General features: G+C 43.7%; 1 protein-coding gene across 2 annotated transcripts in view; it reads left to right on the forward strand.

Annotated features, from left to right (window-relative positions):
* The first annotated feature begins 268 nt into the window (after positions 1–268).
* Positions 269–22,224, forward strand: part of LOC106603934 (calcium/calmodulin-dependent protein kinase kinase 1) — a 156,775-nt gene continuing 134,819 nt past the window's right edge. For both annotated transcript variants that reach the window (XM_014198188.3, XM_014198189.3), the window contains exon 1: positions 269–743. The gene's annotated coding sequence lies outside the window, so the exon portion shown is untranslated. The remainder of the gene's footprint in view (positions 744–22,224) is intronic.

Consider the following 22,224-nt stretch of genomic DNA (forward strand, 5'->3'; position numbering starts at 1 on the left):
CCATAATGCTTTACATGTCAGACGTTTAACCTAATATTTGTGATATTGCAAATGGAGCTTTCTTTCCCACAATTCTGAAAGCATTTGGACACACACTGTTTCTCTATGGTTGATAGCCTACAAAAACCTACAGAAACAGCTGTTTAAGTCTGATACAATGTGAACGAATAAACTCCGCATACCGTAATATGACGGTTCATAGGACCCAACATGACAACTATCCTACAGAAATGTTTGACGAATCATAAAAGTTCGTTGTATTATTTCTATGCGTGTAGGCTACTGTCGACATGCGAACCGCGTACCAAGGTCAGCAAAGGTCCTATCCGTTCTAAAGACTGACTCCATATTCTAACACAAATATGTGTAGGATAGCCTACTGTAGGCTATTTGTACAGAGGGACTTTAAAGTGAAAGCAAGTGGAAGGAAGCGCTGTCGCCAATGTGTACCACATACAGTGTATTGCGGAAGAGAGGGTGTGAACGATGGGACACATTTCAACGCTCTATAGATCGCTAGGGACGAGGCGTGTTTATGGAATGATGCGGGTGTGTTTCAGGGTGGATTTATAAAAGGGGTTGTCCGACAGAGAGTACTTGTCAGTTGTTGTATTATTATTCTGTGTTTAATGTAGTGATTGAACGCTGTGACAGTAACAGTATTTTCCACGGTTCCACCCGGGACATCAATCTAGTGCTCGCGGGCTCTCCAAAACATTGGTCCAGGCAGACTTCCTATTCCGGTGAGTGAAACTTTTTGAAATACCATTGGACATATTTCTTCACCCACAATGTCATGTCAAAGCTTTCCTACTCTTTTGCGGGCTTAGGTATGGACACATGTGTATTGCAGCATTCGGAACAAAAGAACCTGGGTCATCATTCATTATCAGTAGGCTACCTATACCATGTGCAGGGCACTGTACCGGTTTCCTATGCTGTCGTCTGTTCTTGACACATTTATTCTCTGTCTGAAATGTCAAAACAACGTTTATAGCGGACGAACACGCCGGCCCTTTGTTACAATGTACCGTAGTAGCGCCTTGAGAGGCAATTGATGTGTATGCTACGATCTATGACGTGTGATCATTGCCATACACACGCCCGTTATTAGATCGCTCTCACAATGTTGGCGTATCAAGGTAAGATAATGTTATTCAGTATGCTAAAGCAGCATACTCCCCCAATGCATTGTCTGTCCGCGTCCATGCTCACACAGTGATGTAGCTGGTATGATGTGCACTTTGTGCAGTAGCCTAGCCTATAATGATCCAACGTAGATGGACTCTGTTGTGACTAGATGGGGTACAGCTAAACAGGGTTGCCAGGGTTTACTGACATTTCTAGCCGATTGACCACTCAAAACCCAAACAAAAGGCCTTAAAACTAGACGTTTTTTCTTCTTTTTACAGCGAAAGAGGAGTTGACGTATTTATATAATAAACCCTTTTCCCATAACATTATCGAGTGAATTAAAAACGAATATCGTAGTAACTTGTAACGACGTTAGGAGCAAAATTCGGTTTTCATCAACATAATTATTGTGAGATGACATAATGAAGGAATTTGAATATGTCGCAGGAGAAAAGATAATTCGCCCTCATTAAACTCGCCAGACAATTGTCCATCAATGGATGTCAATTTAACTCGTTTTACTGGTATGATTAAGCAATAAGGCACACGGGCGTATGGTATATGGCCGATTTACCACGGCTAAGGGCTGTTTTTAAGCATGACACAACACAATGTGCCTGGATACAGCCGTTATCCGTGGTATATACAGGGGCGGTTTAATACTCCCCTAAATGTGGAGAATGAAATAATTTTAACATAACTAATTTTTGCTATCGTTCTTTTTTTTTACATCCGTTATTAGACAGTGGCAACGATGATGATTATGAACATGGTATTTTGCCTGCTAATGCCTGCAATGCAGTGAAGAAAACGATATGACAACAATAACGTCTAATGTAACTGGCCCCCTCTAACAGTACAACTGGCCCCAGCTTGGCCCCCCCAGTTGAAATGGTCTAGAACCGCCACTGGGTATATAGGCCATATACCACAAACCCCCAGTATGCCTTATTGCTATAGTCTGATATACCACGGCTAATAGACAAGCAGCATTCAGGGCTCAAACCAGGTTTATAATTGTAAATAAATCCCCTTTGGGCATGTGCATAACTAGATAAATCCGACAGGAGAGTTTGAGTGATGAAAGTTGGACAGAGGATCTCGAAATCTCTGAGCAAGAAACACTTGGAAGAGCATAAACTAATGTTAGGCTATTTTCTGGCAACTGTGCTGTTATTATGTGCCAGATATTAAGACTACAAACCGTTATAAATGGCCCATTTGCAAGATTGACATGTCATTTCAATTGGCTACAGACTCAAATCTGGATTTATGATTGTAATTCAACTTTGTCATGGTTTGCTTGGATAAAGGCAGGTAGTCTATAGCCCCTGACAGGCCTACATATCATTTCAGATAGTCTACAGTCACCTAGACAAGATGTAGAATGAAATATATTAAATATTAATTACCTGTAGCCTAATCTGACAAATGTTACCGTCAATCTATTGCGTTCCAACGACTGATCGGTAATTGCGACAGAGCTTTGATAACTCCCAATTGAATTAACTAAACATGTCCATTAATAATTGCATAATAACACAAGGCTACAACAACAATAAACTGAAGTTACAGGCTATTTATTATTTGCCAGCTCCAGGTAGGCTACACAAGTGGCACAAATTAATTTCCAATGACTCCAGTGATATCGTCATTTCAACATATGTATTGTATCAAATGTAAGGCCTCAATGGCATATAAATGAATAGGGTATTTGATGGCCAACGGAGGCAAATGTATCATTCTCCACATTTAATGTCCGTTTCATTGAGGACTTTTCCCCCATTAAAAAGAACCAAGCGAGGGTAGTTCCATAACTTCCATTTCAAATTCATACTCGGGCAGCCCCCGAGACCCAAGAACTGAGCATGCATAAAGCACTTCTCTTGATACCATTTTCTTTAAGCAAAGTCAAAACCACCTCCGAGCTAATTTGTGTAATTCGCTCTGGTGCGCCCAGAGTGCTTTTCCAGTGCTTTGTCTCCATTATTTCTTGATGTGCATCAGTTCCAACATATTAATATGTTATACGGAAAAAGGTTTGGGAACCGGTGTCTCCATAATGACAATCTAAATAGCCTACCTGCAAATGGGCAAAAGTTCCTTCTCCTCACGCTCTTTCAACACACACACACACACACACACACACACACACACACACACACACACACACACACACACACACACACACACACACACACACACACACCCCTCCGGTCCTCCCCACCACTCACTCGGTAATAGACTGCCTCACTGCCTGACAATCAGCAGCAGGTCACAGTGACGTATATATATTTTAATTGAAATGCCATGGCGGCCGGGGTGCGACTTAGAAATAGCCCAAAAACCCACAACCAGCGACCAATACATATTTACCCGTGACATCCTTTTCAAAGTAGCCCAATTAGCAGGAAAACCACGAACATGGCAACACTGCAGCTATGGCTGGAAGTTACTTTTCGTCGCAGATTCAGAGAGCATTTTAGCTGACACTAACCATTTTCCTAACCTTAACCTTATTTTCCTAACCTGCTATGAAAAGGTCCCTTCCTGTCGTAGCTGTAGCCTTTAACACCTAGTCAAACCCCTGTCCCCATAGACATTATTTTCAATATTCATTCATCATAACAAATGCTTATAAATGATAAAGCATTTATAAAGCGCAACACACCACACACCACCACACACCACAACACACCACACAACACACCACACAACACACCACCACAACACAACACACCACACACCACCACACACCACACCACAACACACCACACACCACACACCACACACCACAACACACCACACCACACAACACAACACAACACACCACACACCACCACACACCACACCACACCACACACCACAACACACCACACAACACACCACACAACACACCACACACCACACACCACACCACACACCACACCACACACCACACAACACACCACACAACACACCACACACCCCACCACACCACACAACACACCACACAACACACAACACACCACACCACCACAACACACCACACCACCACAACACAACACACCACCACAACACAACACACCACAACACACCACAACACACCACAACACACACACCACACAACACACCACACAACACAACACACCACACCACCACAACACAACACAACACACCACACCACCACAACACACCACTACACCACACCACACAACACCACCACACAACACACCACACAACACACCACACCACACAACACACAACAACACACCACACCACACAACACCACCACACAACACACCACACAACACACCACACCACACAACACACCACACCACACAACACCACAACACACCACACCACACCACAACACCACACAACACCACAAAACCACACACCACCACACAACAACACATCACAACACACCACAACACAAAACACACCACACCACAACACACCACACAACACCACCACACACCACACAACAACACACCACAACACACCACACAACACCACAACACACCACAACACAACACACCACCACAACACACCACACAACACCACCACACAACAACACACCACACCACAACACACCACCACAACACACCACAACACACCACAACACAACAACACACAACACCACAACACACCACAACACAACACACCACCACAACACACCACACAACACCACCACAACACACCACAACACAACACACCACACAACACCACCACACCACAACACACCACACAACACACCACAACACACCACAACACAACAACACAACACACCACCACAACACACCACCACAACACACCACCACAACACACCACACCACCACAACACACCACCACAACACAACACACCACCACAACACAACACACCACCACAACACAACACACCACCACAACACACCACCACAACACACCACATAAAAAGTCTAACTACTGTGCTGTTGCTTATTAAACCATATTACCAGTATAGTCCTATTATTGAGCTGTAGGGAGAGCAGTATGTGATATAGCTCATTACAATGGCTGTCATCCGTGTGTGGGTGATGTGATGTGTAGACAGCAGCAATGCAGGTTCAGTGGTGGGTTAACAACAACGGTACGCACATAACAGTCAGCTTGTAAGCTCGTCTTATTCAAATCTCAAAAGCGCCCTGTAATTTGCATGCCATTTAAAATGTATACCTCTCTCTCTCTCTCCCCTGTATTGGTAGCTCAGTATTAGCCACTTTGAGATCCTCATTTCAAAATGAACAGTGTGTGTTCATTGGTGGTGTGTATTTCAGGAAGTTGTTTTTGTGACTGACTGTTTGCCAAACAATGCGTCAGGAGTACTGTTGTTCCCTTTCTATATTTACTTCCTGTACTGCTGACTGTGCAGATTAGTGATGCGCGGGTTGACTCATAACCCGCAGTCCCTGCGGATGCAGTTGAAGTCGGAAGTTAACATACACCTTAGCCAAATACATTTAAACTCAGTTTTTCACAATTCCTGACATTTAATCCTAGTAAAAATTCCCTGTCTTAGATCAGTTGGGATCACCACTTTATTTTAAGAATGTGAAATGTCAAAATAATAGTAGAGAGAATGATTTATTTCAGCTTTTATTTCTTTCATCACATTCCCAGTGGGTCAGAAGTTTACATACACTCAATTAGTATTTGGAACCATTGCCTTTAAATTGTTTAACTTGGGTCAAACGTTTCGGGTAGCCTTCCACAAGCTTCCCACAATAAGTTGGGTGAATTGTGGCCCATTCCTCCCGACAGAGCTGGTGTAACTGAGTCAGGTTTGTAGGCCTCCTTGCTCGCACACGCTTTTCCAGTTCTGCCCACACATTTTCTATAGGATTGAGGTCAGGGCTTTGTGATGGCCACTCCAATACCTTGACTTTGTTGTCCTTAAGCCATTTTTCCACAACTTTGGAAGTATGCTTGGGGTCATTGTCCATTTGGAAGACCCATTTGCGACCAAGCTTTAACTTCCTGACTGATGTCTTGAGATCTTGCATTGTAATATATCCACATAATTTTCTGTCCTCATAATGCCATCTATTTTGTGAAGTGCACCAGTCCCTCCTGCAGAAAAGCATCCCCACAACATGATGCTGCCACCCCCGTGCTTCACGGTTGGCATGGTGTTCTTCGCTTGCAAGCCTCCCCCTTTTTCCTCCAAACATAACGATGGTTATTATGGCCAAACAGTTCTATTTTTGTTTCATCAGACCAGAGGACATTTCTCCAAAAAGTACGATCTTTGTCCCCATGTGCAGTTGCAAACCGTAGTCTGGCTTTTGTATGGCGGTTTTGGAGCAGTGGCTTCTTCCTTGCTGAGCGGCCTTTCAGGTTATGTCGATATAGGTCTCGTTTTACTGTGGATACAGATACTTTTGTACCCGTTTCCTCCAGCATCTTCACAAGGTCCTTTGCTGTTGTTGTGGGATTGATTTGCACTTTTCGCACCAAAATACATTAATCTCCAGGAGACGAAGGCTGCAGTATGTGGTGGAGGATGACCATGAAGGCTGCAGTGTGGTGGAGGATGACCATGAAGGCTGCAGTATGAGGTGGGGGATGACCATGAAGGCTGCAGTATGAGGTGGAGGTGGAGGATGACCAGGAAGGCTGAAGTATGTGGTGGAGGTGGAGGATGACCATGAAGGCTGCAATATGAGGTGGAGGATGACCATGAAGGCTGCAGTATGTGGTGGAGGATGACCATGAAGGCTGCAGTATGTGGTGGAGGATGACCATGAAGGCTGCAGTATGAGGTGGAGGATGACCATGAAGGCTGCAGTATGAGGTGGAGGATGACCATGAAGACTGCAGTATGTGGTGGAGGATGACCATGAAGGCTGCAGTATGTGGTGGAGGATGACCATGAAGGCTGTAGTATGAGGTGGAGGTGGAGGATGACCATGAAGGCTGCAGTATGTGGTGGAGGATGACCATGAAGGCTGCAGTATGAGGTGGAGGTGGAGGATGACCATGAAGGCTGCAGTATGAGGTGGAGGATGACCATGAAGGCTGCAGTATGTGGTGGAGGATGACCATGAAGGCTGCAGTATGTGGTGGAGGATGACCATGAAGGCTGCAGTATGAGGTGGAGGTGGAGGATGACCATGAAGGCTGCAGTATGTGGTGGAGGATGACCATGAAGGCTGCAGTATGTGGTGGAGGATGACCATGAAGGCTGCAGTATGTGGTGGAGGATGACCATGAAGGCTGCAGTATGTGGTGGAGGATGACCATGAAGGCTGCAGTATGTGGTGGAGGATGACCATGAAGGCTGCAGTATGAGGTGGAGGTGGAGGATGACCATGAAGGCTGCAGTATGTGGTGGAGGATGACCATGAAGGCTGCAGTATGAGGTGGAGGTGGAGGATGACCATGAAGGCTGCAGTATGTGGTGGAGGATGACCAGGAAGGCTGCAGTATGAGGTGGAGGATGACCATGAAGGCTGCAGTATGAAGTGGAGGATGACCATGAAGGCTGCAGTATGAGGTGGAGGATGACCATGAAGGCTGCAGTATGAGGTGGAGGTGGAGGATGACCATGAAGGCTGCAGTATGAAGTGGAGGATGACCATGAAGGCTGCAGTATGAAGTGGAGGATGACCATGAAGGCTGCAGTATGTGGTGGAGGATGACCATGAAGGCTGCAGTATGTGGTGGAGGATGACCATGAAGGCTGCTGTATGAAGTGAAGGTATTTCCCTCAGGGTTTTGTAACATTGACAGAAAGCTTTTCCGATTTTTTTTAAACCCTCCTCTCCTCATCGAACATGGTTGCTATCAGCCATGATGGCGGATTAGTTTGAGAAGCGTCAGTGTTGCTGCTCTTCTCTGTTTCCTTATCTGTGTCAGACCTGCTAGCTTATCTACAGACTGAATGATACGCTTCTATTTACTGCTCTTTTTTCTGGAGTTTGTCATCTGCCTCGTAGTTACAAAAATATGGTTGTCACGTTAGATTAAAATAAGGATCTATTGCAGACAGTTCGGAGTTAGATGTACTGATATCATCATGCATTTAGTCATATCAATGGGCACTGTTTGGTGTCGAGCAAAGCAGAGTTAGAAACATACAGTTGAAGTCGGAAGTTTACATACATTTAGGTGGAGTCATTAAAACTTGTTTTTCAACCACTCCACAAATTTCTTGTGAACAAACTATAGTTTTGGGAAGTCGGTTAGGACATCTACTTTGTGCATGACACAAGTAATTTTTCCAACAATTGTTTACAGACAGATTATTTCACTTATAATTCACTGTATCACAATTCCAGTGGGTCAGAAGTTTACATACACTAAGTTGACTGTGCCTTTAAACAGCTTGGACAATTCCAGAAAATGATGTCATGGCTTTAGAAGCTTCTGATAGGCTAATAGACATTATTTGAGTCAATTGGAGGTGTACCTGTGGATGTATTAAAAGGCCTACCTTCAAACTCAGTGCCTCTTTGCTTGACATCATGGGGAAATCAAAAGAAATCAGCCAAGACCTCAGAAAATATATTGTAAACCTCCACAAGTCTGGTTCATCCTTGGGAGCAATTTCCAAACGGCTGAAGGTGCCACGTTCATCTGTACAAACAATAGTACACAAGTATAAACACCATGGGACCACGCAGCCGTCATACCGCTCAGGAAGGAGACACGTTCTGTCTCCTAGAGATGAACGTACTTTAGTGCGAAAAGTGGAAATCAATCCCAGAACAACAGCAAAGGACCTTGTGAAGATGCTGGAGGAAACAGGTACAAAAGTATCTATATCCACAGTAAAACAAGTCCTATATGGACATAAGCTGAAAGGCCACTCAGCAAGGAAGATGCCACTGACCCAAAACCGCCATAAAAAAGCCAGACTACGGTTTGCAACTGCACATGGGGACAAAGATCGTGCTTTTTGGAGAAATGTCCTCTGGTCTGATGAAACAAAAATATAACTGTTTGGCCATAATGACCATCGTTATGTTTGGAGGAAAAAGGGGGAGTATTGCAGGCCGAAAAACACCATCCCAACCGCAAAGCACGAGGGTGGCAGCATCATGTTGTGGGAGTGCTTTGCTCCAGGAGGGACTAGTGCACTTCAGAAAATTATGTGGATATATTGAAGCAACATCTCAAGACATCAGTCAGGAAGTTAAAGCTTGGTTGCAAATAGGTTTTCCAAATGGACAATGACCCTAAGCATACTTCCAAAGTTGTGGAAAAATGGATAAAGGACAACAAAGTCAAGGTATTGGAGTGGCCATCACAAAGCCCTGACCTCAATCCTATAGAAAATGTGTGGGCAGAACTGAAAAAGTGTGTGCGACCAAGGAATCCTACAATCCTGACTCAGTTACACCAGCTCTGTCAGGAATAGGCCAAAATGAACACAACTTATTGTGGGAAGCTTGTGGAAGGCTACCCGAAACGTTTGACCCAAGTTAAAAAATGTAAAGGCAATGGTACCAAATACTAATTGAGTGTATGTAAACATCTGACCCACTGAGAATGTGATGAAAGAAATAAAAGCTGAAATAAATCATTCTCTCTACTATTATTCTGACATTTCACATTCTTAAAATAAAGTGACCTAAGACAGGGAATTTGTACTATGATTAAATGTCAGGAATTGTGAAAAACTGAGTATTTGGCTAAGGTGTATGTAAACTTCCGACTTCAACTGTATGTCCAGGTGCCCTTTACGATAGCAGCATCAGTGCCTGTGAGAGATGTTGTATGCTTGTTGTACAGTTAATATAATACATCATATTTGATGTTTAAATAACATACACCCAGTCAGTCAGCCACCCAGCCACCCAGTCAACCAGCCAGTCAGCAACCCAGTCAGCCACCCAGTCAGCTAGCTAGCCAGCCAGCCAGCCACCCAGTCAGTCAGCCACCCAGTCAGCCACTCAGTCAGCTATCCAGCCAGTCAGTCATCCAGCCAGACAGCCAGCCAGCCAGCCACCCAGTCAGTCAGCCACCCAGTCAGCCACTCAGTCAGCTATCCAGCCAGTCAGTCATCCAGCCAGACAGCCAGCCAGCCAGCCACCCAGTCAGTCAGCCACCCAGTCAGCCACTCAGTCAGCTATCCAGCCAGTCAGTCATCCAGCCAGTCAGTCATCCAGCCAGACAGCCAGCCAGCCAGCCAGCCAGCCAGTCCCCTCAACCTCCTTCCCTGGAATTGAGCCTGGCTGGGATTTCTGGAAGCAAAGTTGTGTTTATGTAGCAACACAGAGCAACTTCTCAGCTGAGGGAGTAATCTTTTTTGTGTTTTTGTCTGTCTGTCGTACAATGTGAATGACCCACAATGTCAACTTTGTTGCGGTATATACGGTATACTCAGGCTTTCGTGAAATTCATTTGCATTGAATTAAGGTACATTTACAAATTATTGTTAAGTATGAAAAAAGTATGAAAAATGTTAGCACTCACTACTACTGTAAGTCGCTCTGGATAAGAGCATCTGCTAAATGACCAAAATATAAAGTTAAGAAAGAGTTACAAATAATAGTCTTTGCTTGTTTGATTAAGTCCGACTGTGTGTGCCTGTGCGCATACACACTTTTAAAGGCACAGAGAGTGTGAGTGCATCCTCCTAGCTTTATGTTTAGAAGTGTGTATTTACACTACTGTAACACACAGGCCAGGGCGAGTCCAGCCCAGCACAGCAGGAGTGTCAGAGATCAGACTAATTAATTACTCAACAAGCTCTAGGTAGACAGACAGACAGGGAGGCAGACAGGGTGGCAGACAGGGAGGCAGACAGGCAGGTAGACAGGCAGACAGGTGGACAGGCAGACAGGTGGACAGGCAGACAGGTGGACAGGCAGACAGGTAGACAGACAGGCAGGTAGACAGGTGGCAGACAGGCAGGTAGACAGACAGACAGGGAGACAGACAGGGTAGCAGACAGAGAAGCAGGCAGGTAAACAGGTAGACGGGTAGACAGATAGACAGGCAGACAGGGAGGCATACAGGCAGGTAGACAGGCAGACAAGGAGGCAGACAGGTAGACAGATAGGGAGGCAGGTGGACAGGTAGACAAGCAGACAGACAGGTAGACAGATAGACAGGCAGACAGGGAGGCATACAGGCAGGTAGACAGTCAGACAAGGAGGCAGACAGGTAGACAGGCAGACAAGGAGGCAGACAGGTAGACAGACAGTGAGGCAGGTGGACAGGTAGACAAGCAGACAGACAGGGAGACAGACAGGCAGACAGACAGGGAGACAGACAAGTAGACAGGCAGACAGGGATGCAGACAGGCAGACAGGGATGCAGACAGGCAGACAGGTAGGTAGATAGGCAGGCAGACAGGTAGACAGGCAGACAGGTAGGTAGACAGGCAGACAGGGAGGCAGACAGGCAGGCAGACAGGTAGGGAGGCAGACAGACAAGTAGACAGGCAGACAGGGATGCAGACAGGCAGACAGGCAGGTAGACAGGCAGACAGGGAGGCAGACAGGCAGGCAGACAGGTAGACAGGCAGACCAGTTTAGAGAGTAGAAACCTAGATGTGGAGAACACTACTATTTATCTCAATTTGTTTGACTGATTGCTCTCTTTGATTAGTTCCTTGGACCACTTAAACTGATAAAGATAACACATTTAAAAACCCAACACTCATAACTTCATTTTGTGTCAAAGTTTGCAGGACATTCGTCAAACAAAGCTTCACATAATTAGCATGTTCTGCTTCTTGTAATTCGGCCGATAGTGATTGCCCAGTGATAGGTGGAGAAGAGCATTGTGATTGGGACTGGAGGGAACTGCTGTACATACACACATCAAAGTTTATTGGTTGAGTACACAGTTTAGCAGGTTTTATAGCAGGAAGCAAAGTTACTAGCTCCTAACAATGCAGTAAAATGTGAAACAATTAAAATGTAAGGGGAAAAAAAGACACAAAGTCAAGAACGGCGTGACGAATCTGATTAACAATCCAAATAGCAGTGTAGCAGTAATCAAATGCTATCTACACTTCTGAAGCATGCCACTTAAAGACCCACAGTGTCCTTCTGAAGCATGCCACTTAAAGACCCACAGTGTCCTTCTGAAGCATGCCACTTAAAGACCCACAGTGTCCTTCTGAAGCATGCCACTTAAAGACCCACAGTGTCCTTCTGAAGCATGCCACTTAAAGACCCACAGTGTCCTTCTGAAGCATGCCACTTAAAGACCCACAGTGTCCTTCTGAAGCATGCCACTTAAAAGACCCACAGTGTCCTTCTGAAGCATGTCACTTAAAAGACCCACAAGTGAAGCATGAGGCTTTCACTGAGCGTTCTTCTGATGCTTATTTCTAATGCATGAACATTCACTAAGCACCAAGAATGAATCCTATCGTGAGTCTCCTCCTTCATGTTTCACTGGATTGTGTCTGTCACTGGAATGTGTCTGTCACTGGAGTGTCTGTCACTGGAGTGTCTGTCACTGGAGTGTCTGTCACTGGGGAGTGTCTGTCACTGGGGAGTGTCTGTCACTGGATTGTGTCTGTCACTGGATTGTGTCTGTCACTGGAGTGTGTCTGTCACTGGAGTGTGTCTGTCACTGGAGTGTGTCTGTCACTGGATTGTGTCTGTCACTGGAGTGTCTGTCACTGGATTGTATCTGTCACTGGATTGTGTCTGTCACTGGATTGTATCTGTCACTGGATTGTGTCTGTCACTGGATTGTGTCTGTCACTGGATTGTATCTGTCACTGGATTGTATCTGTCACTGGATTGTGTCTGTCACTGGAGTGTCTGTCACTGGATTGTATCTGTCACTGGATTGTGTCTGTCACTGGATTGTGTCTGTCACTGGAGTGTCTGTCACTGGATTGTATCTGTCACTGGATTGTATCTGTCACTGGATTGTGTCTGTCACTGGATTGTGTCTGTCACTGGATTGTGTCTGTCACTGGATTGTATCTGTCACTGGATTGTGTCTGTCACTGGATTGTGTCGGTCACTGGAGTGTCTGTCACTGGAGTGTATCTGTCACTGGATTGTGTCTGTCACTGGATTGTATCTGTCACTGGATTGTATCTGTCACTGGAGTGTGTCTGTCACTGGAGTGTGTCTGTCACTGGATTGTGTCTGTCACTGGAGTGTCTGGCACTGGATTGTATCTGTCACTGGATTGTGTCTGTCACTGGACAGTCTGTCACTGGACTGTCTGTCACTGTGACCCATTGGAGTTTTCATCATGGCACAAACACAGAGGGAAGGCTTTTCTATAAGTGTTTATAACCAACTGTCTTCAGTTTTATGGTAGCGAGTGATCCCTGGCTTACCATTAAAAGCCTTGATGTCATAGATCTTGGGAGAAGTGTATGGACGAGACTGGACTCTCTAGTCCAGTGTTTATTAATCCTGGTCCTGGGGACCCAAATGGGTGCACATTTAGTTTTTCTTTACCCTAGCACCACTACACACCTGATTCCACTAATCAACTCATCATCAAACCTTTAGTGGAATCAGGTGTGTAGTGCTAGTTTGTGGTGTGGATGCAAAGCATTGTTGAACACATGGTGTTGTTTTGTTGTTGGCAGATTTTCAGAGCATGCTTAATTGTTTTTGGGTTGGTTGTTTAGGCAAGGCTGCACGTGGAGGAGGTGTGTGTGTGTGTGTGTGTGTGTGTGTGTGTGTGTGTGTGTGTGTGTGTGTGTGTGTTTCAGGGTTTCCATTTGGAAAATGTGGCACCGGACAATGTGAGCAGGAAGATTTTAATTTACCAGCCATTTAAGAAATTTGCCAGACCCATAAACATTGTGTGCCTGACCCATTAGGTCATCTACCCACGGTGATGCATCTTAACAGAACATGCAACTCATGTAATGAAGTAGCCAATAAAACGTAATTTTCAAACATTTGCCAAAATTCTCAGGAAAACACCATTCTAAACAGCACACCAGGGAAAAACACCATTCTAAACAGCACACCAGGGAAAAACACCATTCTAAACAGCACACCTGGGACAACACCATTCTAAACAGCACACCTGGGACAACACCATTCTAAACAGCACACCTGGGACAACACCATTCTAAACAGCACACCTGGGACAACACCATTCTAAACAGCACACCTGGGACAACACCATTCTAAACAGCACACCTGGGACAACACCATTCTAAACAGCACACCTGATAGCAGTTCCATATGTGACGTTAGAAACTTAGAAAGATGGGGAATCTAAAGATGCAACAACTAGGATGGGTTGCTAATATGACTGGGATGGTGCCTTAGGCTTCTGGACTACGAAAGAAAGTCGATTTGCAGAGCGGTGGGTCCAATAGGAAAACCAATAGAACAGGAGAGAAATGGCATAGGGGTGGGTCCAATAGGGAAACCAATAGAACAGGAGAGAAATGGCATAGGGGTGGGTCCAATAGGGAAGTAAATGAAAATAAATGTGCCAAAATTATATAATTACTCCTGTCTAAATAGAAATAAAATCATTCCAAATATTTCACCAGAAAGCACGACTTATCCTCGATTCCTCTGTGGATCATCAGCTTCTTTGGAAATATTCTGTTGCTGTCGACTGACTGTTTTATATCCCAAGGTCGTGGCCTTTTTCCATAATGGCGCTGCCCAAATTGCGCTTGTGGCAAAAGGCCTACGACCTTGGGATATAAAACAGTCCACAGCAACAGAATTTTTCCAAAGAAGCTAATGATCCTCGATTCCTCATTGGCTAAGTCGTGTTTTATGGTGAAATATTTTGGCCTAGCTGATTATTGACCTGCGGCTGTCAGTGAAAAACATCTCAAATATATGTGAAGATAATGTGTCTGGAGTATAATTAAAAATGATGAGACAAGAAGGTGAAGGGGCGAAGATATAGGCCAGTCTCTCTCTAGAATGGCACAGCTGTCTCCTGCAAATTCAAGCGCTTTCATTGTTTCATTGTGTGAATTGTTTGTCCTTTTATTTAATGTTTTATCAATTCCCCATTACATATGTCATCAGTAGTAAATATACCATTAATCCCCGTCATTTAGTTACATACATTTTTGTCAATGCATGTTTTAATTACAGTCATTTACCGTTCTCATTCTCGGAGTGGAAACGTTGTTTGCAGAGTTCACAACCTGCTGCACTTGTGATAAAGACGTTTTGGTTTGCTAAGTAAGTGTTTTCATTGTCTTGTTTGAAGGGCTGTACGTGAGCAATGAGCAAGTGTCTGGTTTTTCTGCCCTGATAATGTTGAGGGAGAGCGCGCGTCTGAGTACGGTTAGAAGTACTTGGCCTGCTGCGCACAAATGTAGGAATGTGGGTTTTTTAACGTCCAATTGCGAATGATAATATAGTAAAACTATAGTTCCTCACAGTAAGCTATTTGAAAAATCTTTCCAACAATCTCCCCTCTTGATAGTCACCAATCATCGGTGTGAAAGAGCAATGGAAGTTATAGGCCTACCACTGGATCACGGTGTATCAATGTGTCCATATGGCAGAGGCTGGTGATCTCAGTAGTAGTTGACTTTTAACTTTTAGAATTTTATCATTTGAATTGAGATTTTTATGATTAACCACGTGACAATTACTTTGGCAAACGAACACTTTATTATTGAAATGAAACAGAAAATACGCATATGAAAATCATAACTGGCACGCAGGAACAATTGTAAGCATCCAAAAACTCACGCACCGCTTATGAAATCTTTATAAATGAATTGGCTCCACGTTTCCATGCTCGGATTTTACATGTAGGCTACTTTTAAGCAAGGCAAGACATGCCTCATAATATGAAATAAAACATTCAGATTTCAAACAATTAAGTACAGTGCATTCGGAAAGTATTCAGACCCCTTGATTTTTTCCACATTTTGTTACGTTACAGCATTATACTAAAATGGTTAAAACATTTTTAAAAATCCTCATCAATCTACACCACAATACCCCATAATGACATCACAATACCCATAATGACATCACAATAGCCCATAATGACATCACAATACCCCATAATAACAAAGTGAAAACAGGTTTTTAGAATACCTTATTTACATTAGTATTTTGACCCTTTGAGACCTAAAATTGAGCTCAGATGCTATCTGTTTCCATTGATCATCATTGAGATGTTTCTACACCTTGAATGGAGTCCACCTGTGGTGAATTCAATTGAATGATCATAATTTGGAAAGGCACACACCTGTCTATATAATGTCCCACAGTTGACAGTGCATGTCAGAGCAAAAACCTAGCCATGAGGTCGAAGGAATTGTCCGTAGAGCTCCGAGACAGGATTGTATCGAGGCACAGATCTGGGGAACGGTACCAAAAAATGTCTGCAGCATTGAAGGTCCCCAAAAACACAGTAGTCTCCATCATTCTTAAATGGAAGAAGTTTGTAACCAACAAGACTCTTCCTAGAGCTACCGGAATGCCAAAGTGTCACATCTGGAGGAAACCTGGCACCATCTCTACGGTGAAGCTTGGTGGTGGCAGCATCATACTGTGGGGATGTTTTTCAGCGGCAGGAACTGGTAGACTAGTCAGGATCAAGGGAAAGATGAACAAAGCAAAGTACAGAAAGATCCTTGATGAAAAGCTGGTCCAGAGGGCTCAGGACCTCAGACTGGGGTGAACGTTCACCTTCCAACAGGACAACGACCCAAAGCACACAGCCAAGACAACACAGGAGTGGCTTCGAGACAAGTCTCTGAATGTCCTTGAGTGGCCCAGCCAGAGCCCGGACTTGAACCCGATCGAACATCTCTGAAGAGACCTGAAAATAGCTGTGCAGTGATGCTCCCCATCCAACCTGACAGAGCTTGAAAAGATCTGCAGAGAAGAATGGGAGAAACTCCCCAAATACAGGTGTGCCAAGCTTGTTGCGTTATAGCCAAGAAGACTCAAGGCTGTAATCGCTGCCAAAGGTGCTTCAACAAAGTACTGAGTAAAGGGTCTGAATACGTATGTAAATGTTATATTTCTGTTTATTTTATTTATACATTTGCTAAAATGTAAAAAGAACAGTTTTTGCTCTGTCATTATGGGGTATTGTGTGTAGATTGATGAGGGAAAAAACTATTTAATCAATTTTAGAACAAGGCTGTAACGTAACAAAATGTGGAAGTCAAGGGGTCTGAATACTTTCCGAATAAACTGTATGTTTTCAAAATGCTTACGTTTTGCTTACGTTTTCCGGCTCACGTTGTAAAGTGGTTGGTGGCGCACTGATAGTCTGTTGCCTGCACTTGAATGGTGAATGGGAGGCAGGCTTCAATTACAAGTTGAGAAATAAAAATAGTAGCGCTTTTTAATTGTGAATCAAAACTGTTTTTAGCACGCGGTTGCAATTAGAATTGTTACGGAATGAATGGGCTGATGAAAGCACATGTTTTACTCCAGCAACAACCAGCTGAGGGACTGCAAGTGAAATCCAGCTCAAAATAGGCTCTGTATGCTGTGTGCGTGTGATATTTATGTTGGATAAATAAGATACATGATGACTAACGAAAATAAACACAGGCAAATTTAAATCCACTTATGCAAGTGAATCTATAAGCATGATGGTCAAATGTATTTCCATCGACTGGTATTTCCATCAATGAATAAAAAAACGTTATTTTGCAATAGGATTTATTTTTCTCCTTGTCATTTTGGCCGGCAACAGTTTTATTTATTGGCTGTCTTTAATCGTCATTAGGGCCCTGAGTAGTCCCTATAAACCTCTAGTTCAGAGTTACTCCTGGGGCAGAGTTACCAATCAATCAAGCAACTAATTGCTTCTATTTGGCCGTTAGAAATAGCACGGGCTGACTCATCAGATAACCTATTAAGATAGAAATTGGGATCTCTTTTAGCTGGCAGAGTGAAACGTTATTTATTAAGGGAAGAGAGAGATGATTTATAGGAGGGGGCTGTGCTAAATACTTTCGAAACACTTAAAGGCTTGAAGTGTAATGCTTTATAACTTGTTACAAGCATGTATGAGTCTTTGTAATGAGCCTCTATAATGTCTTATAATAGGGTCATGGGCATTACAGGCCGTCCCCATAATGACTAGCTCATCATATAGTCTCCCTATGACACTGACTTTTCCCAAGACAAAGAATAGGACCCGAGGTCTTGTTTAGGCCTTACATGTTATTCTCCTGGTAAGTCTACATGGTTGATTAACATCATGTTATTCATAAACAGCCTCCAGCAAGATAATAGCTCTGAAACAGACCGTTGTTTGTGCTATGAAAACAACCTGTGGAATTCCGATTAGCTGTAGGTATGTAAGTACTGCTTTACTCGTTAGGTGTGGTAAATGTTCTGAAAGATCAGTTTCAGTAAATTGTACCTTCTGTACAATTAGCCACACTTGAAATTGAATGAACCATATTAAAACAGAACACCAAAGCCACAAATCAAAGCTAACGAACCATTTCTCGTTAAGACACAGCCATGTGAAACATATCTTGTGGCTGTCTCGTCTACATTGTAGGTAAGAAGGAATAACTTGTAATTGTGTGACACACCTGGACCTAATGTAACTAATTAGTGGGCAATTGCAACTAATAACCTTGAGTTTATTGAACAATTAAGGCCAGTCCGAGGATGTGAACATCACACCATGTTTAACTACATGTGGTTGTGATGGACGCTAGGCTGACCAAAACATGCTCTAGATAGCTTGCTGATTGTGATAGACGCTAGGCTAACCAAAACATGCTCTAGATAGCTTGCTGATTGTGTTAGACGCTAGGCTGACCAAAACATGCTCTAGATAGCTTGCTGATTGTGATAGACGCTAGGCTAACCAAAACATGCTCTAGATAGCTTGCTGATTGTGTTAGACGCTAGGCTGACCAAAACATGCTCTAGATAGCTTGCTGATTGTGATAGACGCTAGGCTGACCAAAACATGCTCTAGATAGCTTGCTGATTGTGTTAGACGCTAGGCTGACCAAAACATGCTCTAGATAGCTTGCTGATTGTGATAGACGCTAGGCTAACCAAAACATGCTCTGGATAGCTTGCTGATTGTGATAGACGCTAGGCTAACCAAAACATGCTCTAGATAGCTTGCTGATTGTGATAGACGCTAGGCTAACCAAAACATGCTCTAGATAGCTTGGCTCCTTTAAAGATGCAGCTCTACATTTTCTCAACTAAGGGTTGCTAGACAAGCCCTATGGTCTCTCACACACACCTACACACACACACACACACACACACACACACACACACACACACACACACACACACACACACACACACACACACACACACACCATCTTGACTGTCCATCGAAGACTATGAGGACGATGCTTGTTTTGTGAATATTGGAAAGGGATGGTTAAGTGCTTTTGGCGCTCGTGCCACTTCATGTGGCTGTGGAGGCCGATGTGGGACACACACACACACACACACAAACACGCTGTACCTGTCAGCTCTCATGGCTGTAGCTCATTGACATTTTTCTCTTCTGCTCTTTACATTGCTCCTTTCTTTCTTAATTGGATTTACCAGGCTGGGAGGACACACACACACACACACACACACACACACACACACACACACACACACACACACACACACACACACACACACACACACCACACCACACACACACACCATCTTGACTGTCCATCGAAGACTATGAGGACGATGCTTGTTTTGTGAATATTGGAAAGGGATGGTTAAGTGCTTTTGGCGCTCGTGCCACTTCATGTGGCTGTGGAGGCCGATGTGGGACACACACACACACACACACAAACACGCTGTACCTGTCAGCTCTCATGGCTGTAGCTCATTGACATTTTTTTCTTCTGCTCTTTACATTGCTCCTTTCTTTCTTAATTGGATTTACCAGGCTGGGAGGACACACACACACACACACACACACACACACACACACACACACACACACACACACACACACACACACACACACACACACACACACACACACACACACACACACACACACACCACACACACACACCATCTTGACTGTCCATCGAAGACTATGAGGACGATGCTTGTTTTGTGAATATTGGAAAGGGATGGTTAAGTGCTTTTGGCGCTCGTGCCACTTCATGTGGCTGTGGAGGCCGATGTGGGACACACACACACACACACACACACACACACACACACACACACACACACACACACACACACACACACACACACACACCCTCGTACACTCACTTTTTAATCCCAAGGATCCGTATCAACGTAGTGCAGTGGAGGTATACGGCGTATCAATTATAAGGCTGATGGATCAGATCAGAATGTTTCGCTTAAAATGTTGATGAACTATTATTTCTTCACATTTTCAGCGCAGCGATGTACACACGGCGGTAGACCTAGAACGGTGCCCCATGTTCCAAAATGCAAATTGCAGGAAAACATAATTCTAAAATACACAGCGCACATGCAAGCGGTTTCATGGTCACAGTTGGAAATATCCATTAGAAATGTAGAGAGAGGAGATCTAAAGATGCAACAACTATCATGGGTTGCTAATATGACTAGGATAATGCCTTTGGCTGCTAGACAAAGAAAGTTGAAAGAACCAATAGAACAGCAGAATGCATATGACAAAGTCTTTATAAAATAATTGCCTCATTGAGTTTGTCATTGTTTCTCATAGAATATTTCACACAGGGCTCCTTTCCTTGGCCGTTCAAATTTATTTGACAAAATTAGAGTATACCCACTTCTCCATGCACCACTACACCTTTGCTTGGTTCACAACATTGATTTACATCTGACAGGCAGCTTGGCTAACAAGGATGTCACAGGATGGAACATGGTGGGGCATTGTGATACCTCACTAGCCTAGCCCTAACAGTTGAGAGAGGATGGTGCACGAAAATAGCAGGGCATTCTGCCACTGTGAAATATTAAAAAATATATATAATCCACAAAATTCACGTCCTTTTGCTGCAGGATTATTTTTCCTGCTGTAGCAAACAGGCTCAAATTAGGATCCTACATCTGTATAGTGCGACATGAACCACATACTCAGGTCTTTCTCTCTCTAGTCTGTTCCTGTAGAGCATTGGTATTCCACTTTTTTTCGGCAGAATTTCTGGGGACCCTATTTTGTCCACAATAATTTCTCACGACCCCACCCCAAATCTAATAACACAACTTTAAAACCGGTAAATGTAGATTTTCACATCAACAAGTAACGTTAAATTCATTGTATTTTCATCTCTTATCATAATGAAAAGAAACCAATAAATACATTTACTGTAACACTCGTCGTTTCTAATTGAAGAAGAAGTGGACCAAAGCGCAGCGTGGTAAGTGTTCATGATATTTATTTTCAAGAAACACTCAAACAAAATAACAAAAGGGGAAAAACGAAAACGCACAGTTCCGTCAGGCACATAAGCTAAACAGAAAATAACCTCCCACAAAACTCAGGTGGAAAACAGGCTGCCTAAGTATGATTCCCAATCAGAGACAACGATAGACAGCTGCCTCTGATTGGGAACCACACTCGGCTCAAAACAAAGAAATAGAAAACATAGATATTCCCACCCGAGTCAAACCCTGACCTAACCAAACATAGAGAAAAAATAAGAACTCTAAAGTCAGGGCGTGACATTTACTCAATAAAATTGTATTGTTCTAATTATCTTTCTCAAAAACGTGTGTATATTGTCCCATACAATAATCAATACTCTTAGGTTTTTTATTTGTATTTTATTTTAGCAGCCCGGACGTTGAATACCACTGCTGTAGAGTGTAGGTAGTGTAGTGCCTCTATGTTTTGTGCTGGCTTGGCTGGTATACTCTTAGCACCTTTTTTAAAATCTAGAACCAAAAAGGGTTCTTCGGCTGTCACCATAGGAGAACCCTTTTGGTTCCAGATAGAACCCTTTTGGTTCCAGGTAGAACTCTTTTGGTTCCAGGTAGAACTCTTTTGGGTTCCATGTAGAACCCTTTCCACAGAGGGTTCTACTTGGAACCAAAAAGTTGGTTATAGTTGGAACCAAAAAGGGTTCTCCTATGGGGACAACCACAGAACCCTTTTGGAACTATTTTTGAGGAGTGTACCTTATCTAGAACCCTCCGGTTCCCCCACTGCACCAGAGCACTTTTCCAGACAGTTCCTTCCATCTATCCTCAAGTAGCATCCATCAGCATGAGGGAT

This window comes from Salmo salar, chromosome 04 (assembly GCF_965601325.2).
Source record: "Salmo salar chromosome 04, fSalSal1, whole genome shotgun sequence".
Lineage (NCBI taxonomy): Eukaryota > Metazoa > Chordata > Actinopteri > Salmoniformes > Salmonidae > Salmo > Salmo salar.